Consider the following 9,203-nt stretch of genomic DNA (forward strand, 5'->3'; position numbering starts at 1 on the left):
GCGAAATCGAGCGTTTGCAGAGCGCCAGTTAACACGGGTCACACACACACACACACACACACACACACACACACACGATCTCTGCACCCAGAGGTTCTTAAGCAGAGGTTGGATGGCCACCTGTCATGGATGCTTTAGCTGAGAGTTCTGCATCGCAGGAGGTTGGACTAGATGACCCTCGGGTTCCCTTCCAGCTCTACGATTCTATGGTTATTATTATTATTTCTCAATCTATTCAGTTTAGGAACACAGGAAGTGGCTTTAGGAAGAGTCACCAGACCATAGCTCGGGATGGTCTACACTGTCTCCAAGATTTCAGCCTGGATACAGGAGTGAGTTACTGGTCGCCGCCGCCCCCCCTCCCGGAAAGGATGCCGATCCTACGAGAAAAGTGGCTCACAGTGTTTACTCGGAAGCAAGTTCCGCAGAGGTCCCCGGGTCTTCCTTCCGAGTCAACGCGCTTCGCCTTGCCGCTCTGCATCCGGATTCCATTCCCTACTAGCAGACATTCCCTCTTAAAACAGGGAAGAAAAAGCCCTTTTGAAATCTCTGGGACTTCCAAGTTAGGCTGCAGCACCCCACCCTTGTAGTCGCTTTTCCCTACGAACTCAGTAGGGTTACTTTCGAGGAGGCGCGTCTAGTATTGCACGGTAGAGGCGTGCTTTCGGATCCATGTGTACGAAAGGCCCCTTTCCCCCTCCCTCTCCTTCTTGGGGGGCGAGTCCCCCACCGCGATGCCACCCTCCTGGTGCCACCCCCTGCAAACCGACCGGGAGTTCCCCGCATCGCTCCGTTTGTTTCCCCCCAAATGGTCAGCCGCTGGCTCTGGAGCGAACGAATCAGGTCCAGTTATCTAATCGTAATCGTTGGCCCCAGACCAAGAAAGCTACAGTGAGTCTGAGCCTAAGGAATCTCATTGATAAGGAAACCACAGCGTGTTGCCGGGAAGCGGGAGGCCCGATGCGCGCGGGGGGGGGGGGGCATTTTTTGAGCTGGGGGAAGGTTATATAATACGTCATCGCTTTAATCTCCAAACTGAGCCACCGCAGCTCTTGAGTCAGAGAGAAGATACTCTTCAAAGGGTCTGGGGTGTCCCACATTTCTTTCCAGGTGGTTCATATCCCCCCCCTCAAAACAGTTACTCTTACCGTTTAACTTATGAGGATGATTGCTGTTAACTTTTCCTGCTGCTTTCCAGTGCTGCTTTACTGATGTTGTACAGTATTCTTGTTTTTGTTTTTTTAAATGTTCTGATTGTCCTAAATATATTTCTCATAGATTTGGAATGCACCTTAGAGGTCAATTATACGGTGCTTTTAAAAAAATAAAAATTAATTTTTTATTGATTTTAATATCACCAGTCAACAGTATAACAAAACAGATAACATACATAAAAGAAAACATTTCTATACATAAGAAATTCCTTCCACCTATTATGACTTCCAATCTCCCCATCATGGGTTCCAAGTTTTCTTTATCAACTGCATATTATTTATTATCTAACTTAAGTTTATCTGAAATATCTATAATTTATATAACTTTGCAGGAGTCATTCAAAGCATGCCAAAGATTTCATATGATTACAATGTTCTTTTAAATATAATCAGTATTTATCCCATCCTCTGTTGAACCTCTGATCAGATTGATTCCTTATTCTCCCTGTCATTTTTGCCAGTTCTACATAATCCAATAATTTCGCCTGCCATTCCATTTTCGTTGGTATATTCTCTCCCTTCCAACCTTTGGCTATTAGTGTTCTTGCATACATCTATGCATTTATATACCATGCTCAGTGAAGGATGCAACTACAGCATCCCTGACCAATGGATGCCCAGCTCTTGTTCCCTCCAATGAAGCAGCTTTTTTTTTTAATTGAACAGCAGCATTCATTTGTTTATTTAACAACATTTATATGTTACTCCCCTCGCCTAAAGTTTTCTGGGTGCCTTACAAGAAAAAAATAGTATTATGATGATTTATGTACAAAAGAAGACATAAAGCCATCAAATATAAGTGAGATATAAAGTACATAAATTGATTAAACAAAGTAATAAAGTTATAATAGGGCTTAAAATGCCATAATAAAGGAGAGGTGGAAAGGGCTGTAGCAAGACAGGAAACTGCCTTATTCTGAGCCAGACCTTTGTTCCATCAAGCTCAGTATTGTCTACACAGACGGGCAGTGACTCTCCAGAATTTAAGACAGAAGTCTTCCCTGCAGAAGCCATGGCTAGAACCTGGGATCTTATGTAGATGTCTGTCACTGGGCGGAGATTTAGGGGCTCACAGTGCAAATTCTGGTGCTTATTTTCTAAGAGTTGCTCAACATCAAACCTGTCTGTCAGTCACAATGTCTAATGTGAAAGCTTAATCCCACATACAGAGGCATACCTAGGATCCCTTGTGCCCTTGGCAAGGAGCCCCCTCCCCAAAATCACTTTACCACAATAGCCACATTAGAAATTACTAGGGACCCAAGTACTCAAAGTGCTGTCCAGAGTGAGGACGAGTCAAGGAGGAAGGGCAAAAAAAATCATGTGGTGTGAGAAAGACGACAAGCTTCTCCTGCATTCAGTCTTGCTGTGCTGGTGGCATCGCATTGTCACACACAAATGCGTCACACACTCCACGGTTTGATAGGTGACTTTTGCACCTTCTCCCTGGGCTTTCACCCTTGGTGGGGGCCAGTTTCACCAATCCCTAGGTACGCCTCTGCTTGGTGGTGCACGAAAGCTGCTCTGCACATGGTCAGAAACACCTTCTTTGTATTACTTGCCATGTTCCAGGCAGCAGTGAGCTCTACACTGAATACAAGCTGAGAAGAGACTTCTGAAGAGTGCTGCATAACCCTCTGTACTTGGAATGAGTCTCACGGAGTTCATTGTTGCTTGCTACTTTGTACGTGTGCAGAAATTTGATGCCATGGAGTTCTCTGGAGTCTATTTCCAAACTTAGCACGTAGGAGGAAGTGCAATTATCCACATGCCTGCAACAGATAAAGACTAACACTGGGATCATCTGCACAAACTGCACACTCATATTCAAAATATATAATATACAAATGCACATATCTGGAAATGTTAATCTGTATATGTTTTATTTACTTTTTCTATATCATGTAGATAAAAGGAACATCATCAGCTCAAGCATCACCACTGCAAACATTTTGTCAAAGTGTTGTTTTGTGCATGAATCAGTCGTAGAAGATTCATTCTTAGGTTAGCTTGGTTTAACTTCTGTTCTGGGACAGCTGATGGAAAACTTTATTAAAGATAAAATTAACATATATTCTAAATTCAAATAATCTATATTAACACTGATGGTATATCAGAGAAAAACAAGTCTTGCTAAAGAGGAATCAGCATGGCTTCTCCAAAGGTAAGTCCTGCCTCAACAATCTCTCAGACTTCTTTGAGAGTGTTCAGAAGCATGCAGATAGAGGTGACACTGTACAGTTCCCAGCAACTGTAACACACTCATTGGGTAAGGAATAAAGTAGACATGCAAATCTGCCTCTTTAGAAAGGTGAGAGGTGGTGGAAGGACTTGATTCTGTGACATCTGGTATTGAGAGCACTCAGAGGCAGTGGAGACTGGTCCCTATGGGGATTGGTGGGGTGGAAGGTAGGGAGACCAATAGGAGGTAGAGTCAGAGTCAATGGCTGGTGGAGCCACAGGCAATGACAGGCAGAGGCAACTAATTCTGGTTTGGTCCCCATCACAGCACAGGCTGAGGAGGAGGAGGACAAGTAGTACTATCCTCTGGACTGGTTGTAAGTAAGAAGCAAGTAGGGGGCCGGCCAAGAGGAAACTGTGCCCCATTCATTCTAATGGATCAGCCTCCACTGATCAGAGAAGTGAATCTCCTACTCCTACCACAGCAGAGCCATGTTGGCTACCAGAGACAAGGCTCTATGCTGCTTCCTAGGATCAAAGGCAACATGTCACCAAAGACTAATTGCTGGGAAGCAACAGCAGAGGAAGGCCATTGTGCTGATGTCCTTTTCGTCGGCTTCCCAAAGGCATTTGGTTGCTCACAGGAGGCTAGATTAGTTAGGCTTTTGGTCTGATCCATCAAAGGCTCTTCTTCCGTTCTTTAGTTGAACACACTGGCAATAGGTGGGGATACCCACATTCTTATATTGCCATTGCTACTAATAAAAGTCCTCATTCATTTTACTAATTTATAAAATTGCATATATCTTTATATCTTATGGTCTCAGCCAGCAAGAGAATTCCAAGCTGTTATGACTTAACCATGGCCCCATTCGGTGACCTTGGAGGCTATCACCTGAATAAATACAGAGGGAAAGCCATGTTTCCCAACTTTCACTTAGCAACAAAGACAGACTTTTTTTTTTGGTTCAACACCTTCTAAATTCAGCCAGCAGGCTTGCTTTTCTTAGCACCTTTCAAGCTCCTTTGGAAAAGTCTATCCTTGCAAATTTATGGGGTAGAGAACTCTTAGGAGGGCTCTCTCTTCAGACACCTGCTTTCTGTCCAAATCCTTCTAAGGAGAGTTTCATGTGTCTTCTCAGTACAGCATTGGCCTGGGTCAATCATGCATAGACATCATTTGATTTCTTTGCACTTGAGGACTGTACACATGGTGACTGGGAGCTGACTTTGTGCACTGCCTCCACTGTAAACATGGCATTTCAGTGTTATGCAGCGAATATCCAAATTCTTTCTGTGACACAGAATTGCGCTGGCTCATTTGTACCTGCACATTACCACTTGATCCTTGTGGAATAGACCAGCAGCATTAATTTACACAGAGTCTGCTTTATATGAGGCTTTTTGTACAGTAATTATACTCCCATGTATAGAGTTCACCTGCAGATGACAGTTTCATACTTTAGCCTACCTGATTCCTTGATTCCTAGGAAAACCACAACACAGAATACAATCCATATCTGGAGAGCTGTAGGAAGCTTAAAGCAAGGAAGCAATGTGCCCATGCCATTACCAGGCATAGTAGTAGTCAACTCCTAGGGGCAGTACACCTAGTAGAAGCCTTCACTTTTGTTCAAGACCCTCAGGCAGACACTAAAAAAATAAATATTTTTTTGCTCCAACACCCCGACCCATATCCCATTTCTGTCTCTTCATTTCCCATTCATATTCAAAAGAGAGCCACTCCGTCACACAAAGGAATGCAGAGCCAGGGGTGACCCTTAAGCGGCTAGAGAGTTTGGTTCTGGGTGAAGCAAGACCTAAATCTCACGCCCAACAGGAAAACTCGAAGAGCCCCTGGGCAGATTGCGCAACCGACCGCCCAAAGCGAGGAAAAAGCGCAGGAGCCCATAGACATCCTCGAACCTTGTCGAGGTCGCTTTTGATTGGCCTTGGGGGAGAAACTCCATTCCCGCCTTGACCAATCGCCGGCTCCAGCGCCGAGATCGGGCTTTCCCCTCCCTTCCTCGCCCTCTCCTTTTCCTTCTCAGCAGCGCCTCTCGTGGCCGGTAGCTGTGGGACAATGTTGGCTGCCTCTGCCGAGAGCCGTAAGCGGAGTGTCCCGAATGAAGGGCTGGTTGGTGCTTTTGCGCCGGAGGCGGCATTCTTGGGCGGCGTTTACGGCGTCTCCGTAGCTGCTGCTGTCCGGCGGAACGTCCGCCCTGGCACGCCCTGCGACCTTGACGCCACCGCCAATCCCTTCTCCGGACACCGTTATCTAAATAGGGCCGTAAATCAGGCACTTGTCTGATCGCGCGCCATTGCAGGGGCTCCGTAAAAAAAAGCGGGCTCTGCGGCGGCGATGTTTACATTGCAGCCCCGTAAACTATTCCCCCTGTCTTTTGTATTAGCGTCTCACTGCAACATCCCGTAAATCACGGGCCTTCAGCGTGAGGAATGGCTTAAAGGTCTGACATATTTTTGGAGGCATAAATAATGTCAAATTGGTTTCCATTATGCTGCGAGCTCGGGGAAGAGGAGGCCCTGACTTACGGGAAGATTGCACCTAGCGCTTCGCATGAAAAGACACATGGTCATAGAACCGTAGAGCAGGAAAGGGGGCCACGAAGGGCATCCAGTCCAACCCCTTGCAATGCAAGGATCTTTTTGTCCAGTGTGGGATTCGAACCCTCGACCACGAGGTTAAGCGTCTCATGCTCTACCCTCTGAGTACAATGCTAGCCATGGGCATCCTCAACCTATAGGGTTTCAGGCATGGTTGGTAGGATGCCAAGGCTCTTGGAAGTTCCAGCTTCTGAAGTTACTTATGGAGCTCAACCCTGCAATCCCAATGAAATGCTTTTATAAAAGTCACTCAGGTGCTAGACTCTAGAACTGGTATAGGTGCCTTTTAGTACTGTAATTTGTGGCCTGAAATGGGCTATGGAGAGTGTCTGCTCCCCACCCCCCTAGATGGCCTCACTGCTTGAATGCCAAACTGCTATTTGTGCAAGGAAATAAGAGCAACTTTGGTTAACTTAGAGGTAGGTGAATAAACCGCATCCTGTTCTGTTTTGACGGCTTTGAAAGAGACAAGGTGGGGCTGAGGATGTGTGGATTTCGTTACAGGACGATCAAGTGGGAAGATCCAGAGTTGGCTCTTCTGCTGCTGGATCTGTCTGGATCTTGGATTGGCATAAAAGGTTTCTGTTCAAAAGCCATTCCAGCTGAAGAACCCTGGTGTGTATGTTAGTGCATGACTATGTGTGTGTTTGTGTAGAATACACTTGCATATGTACACACAAACACACACACAAATGCACACAAAGTGAGAGCTGAATCAGAGTGGACAGTCATATTTCAATAGTGGCATAATAGTAGGAGTACCTGTGTGGTTTCTTAAAAGCCTGATAAGTTCCTAGCTTGAAGAGTCTCCTGTAACACTACCTCTGGTTCCCCACCCCCCTACATTTGTTTTAAAGTGAAATTAAAAAGATATGCATCGAGAATGGCTGGTGGTCTGAAGGAGTTCATCCAGTCACTCAGAAATAAAGTTTGCCTTTGCCAGTTACCACTACGAATCCAGCATCTTGGACATTAGTCTGGAATGTGTCTCTGAAAAACATGATCTGAAACACATTACAGTCATGACAGTACAGTACAAATAGACATCACAATAAGGCAGCTAACACGACACTGTTATCTGTCACTCTCCCCTGTTTCTTTTTGTCTGTCAAACTCTAGCAGCACAAGTGTCCCAAACCTAGTTGCTTTGGTAAAAGAAAAGCCAATAAGGTCATCTTGATTAAATATAAAAAGCGAGGGTGTTCCTTCCCCCTGCCCCCTGAAAAGAAAATAGAATATATGTTAGTGGGCGGACAGCTCAGAGTTTTAAACGGAGAAGGCAGACGCAGCTCCACTTTTGATGGCCTTCAGGAGTTTTAATCTAGTAGGGCTCCGTAGCAGTCATGAGATGGAGGACAAAGATCTGGTTGATGAGAGGTGTGCAAACTAACCAATGCACCAGAGCACAGAGCACCACCACAGGCACTCTCATATTTCACACAAGGCTTAGCATGGTTGGGGACAAAACATCACCTCTCCATGGCTAGAATGAAGATCAGAGCTCAGAGACCCCTTCACTTTTACAAGAGACTCCTGGACCCTGTTCTCACCACTGGGAGTTTCCCTTGAGACGTACGTAACAGCTCCAGAGAGGTTTTTTTTCCTGGGGTGGGGATGTCTGGATTGTGCCTGGGGGAGAAAGAATTGAATTCCACTGATTAGGGATGTCCAGATGTATATATGTACATATGTATATATGTATGTAAATTGTTTTAATGCAATTAACACCAGGTCTAGTTTGGCACTGGCCAGGTCAGAGATAATGTGAGTGGACTCCAGTTTCGCTGGATGCCATGAGGAGGGGCTACTTTCATGGTATTGACTCTTGTTGGCAAGGTCCCTTAACAGTTCAGGGTCCTGACCATAGCTTAGCCCTGCCGACCTCTGGCTGTGGCAGGAGGACTTCACACAACTGAAGGGAGGGAGGCGAATCTTTTCCCTATTTCCCATGTGGTCCTGCTTTCATTTCAGGGTTATTTTTATTTTAACCAGATTTAATATACCACTTGATTGTAAATAAAATCTCTTAAGCAGTTTACAAAAAAATAAAATTAACTTTAAGACAGAGTTTAAAACATTTTTTTAAAAAATGCAAAGAATGTATAAAAAGCTTTTAAAAAGATTATAACAAACAGTGGTGTCTTCATGTCTGAATAGGCTTGCCTGAACAGAAGTGTTCCTAGCCACCCAGCCAATGCTGAAGAGTGCAGTGCTTCTGAGTAGACCTGGTTAGGATTGCAGCTTATGTTCGGTGCATTAATTTTAATAGGTCTGCTCTGAGTAAAACTGAATTGACTAGCACCCATGAACTTTTAAAAGCATAAGAGGTGAGAAAGGTCTTCATGAGGCATAAAAAAATAACCCACTCCTATCATGGGCATCAAGTGAGCATCTTTAAGGAGAGCATTTCTGAGAAACCACCACTGAGAAGGCTATGTATGTATGGGTTTTAGTACTTAAAGCCAATTAACATACAACCATTTTGTACTGTCTGTTGTTAGATGTTTGCATTTAACTGCCTGGATTACACTGAGCAGTAGCACATATCAAGTACAGTGGTACCTTGGTTTACAACCATAATCCGTTCCGGAGGTCTGTTTGTAAACCAAAACAGGTTGTAACCCAAGGCGCACTTTCGCCAATGGGGCCTCCAAAAAAAATGTGTTTGTAATCCCCCCAAAAATGGGTTGTAATCCAAAAAAAAGGTTGCAAACCGGGACACGCACTTCTGGGTTTGACGTGTTTGTAATCCAAAACGTATGCAAACCAAGACGTATGCAAACCAAGGTACCACTGTATATCATCTGAATCATTCATCACAAACCTCTCCTCCCCCCCCCCCCCCGCACTTTGCTACTGATTGCAAGAAAAAAGTAAATGTGGAAATAAGAAAAGAAAAGAAATCTATGCATAGTGAGTTTGAGGAAGTGGAAAGATGAAAATCTAAAATTGGTACCACTAGTTGTTTGCTCATGAAACCCTGGCTGTTGTGAGGCAAGAAACAGAATTGTTTTTTTAAAATTAAAATAAAAGTGGGTCCATTGTTAAGACTCGAGTTAAAGGTGCGTCCCAGACCCAGAAAGTTTAATGACCACTGATTCATATGAGCTCTTCATCAAATGCAAGATTCAATCCAGTTTTTGCAAGTGGAGAGGAACAGGCAGTCAGGAAATGGTTTCCCCA

General features: G+C 44.6%; 1 long non-coding RNA gene across 1 annotated transcript; it reads right to left on the minus strand.

Annotated features, from left to right (window-relative positions):
- Positions 1 to 1,328: 1,328 nt before the first annotated feature.
- LOC144326979 (uncharacterized) lies at positions 1,329 to 5,269 on the minus strand. Its single transcript, XR_013391932.1, has 2 exons — positions 4,867 to 5,269; positions 1,329 to 2,986 (listed from the first exon to the last, which is right to left on the minus strand). It is a non-coding gene; the product is annotated as an uncharacterized LOC144326979 (long non-coding RNA).
- Positions 5,270 to 9,203: the final 3,934 nt, after the last annotated feature.

The sequence above is a fragment of the Podarcis muralis genome, chromosome 2 (genome assembly GCF_964188315.1).
Source record: "Podarcis muralis chromosome 2, rPodMur119.hap1.1, whole genome shotgun sequence".
NCBI lineage: Eukaryota > Metazoa > Chordata > Lepidosauria > Squamata > Lacertidae > Podarcis > Podarcis muralis.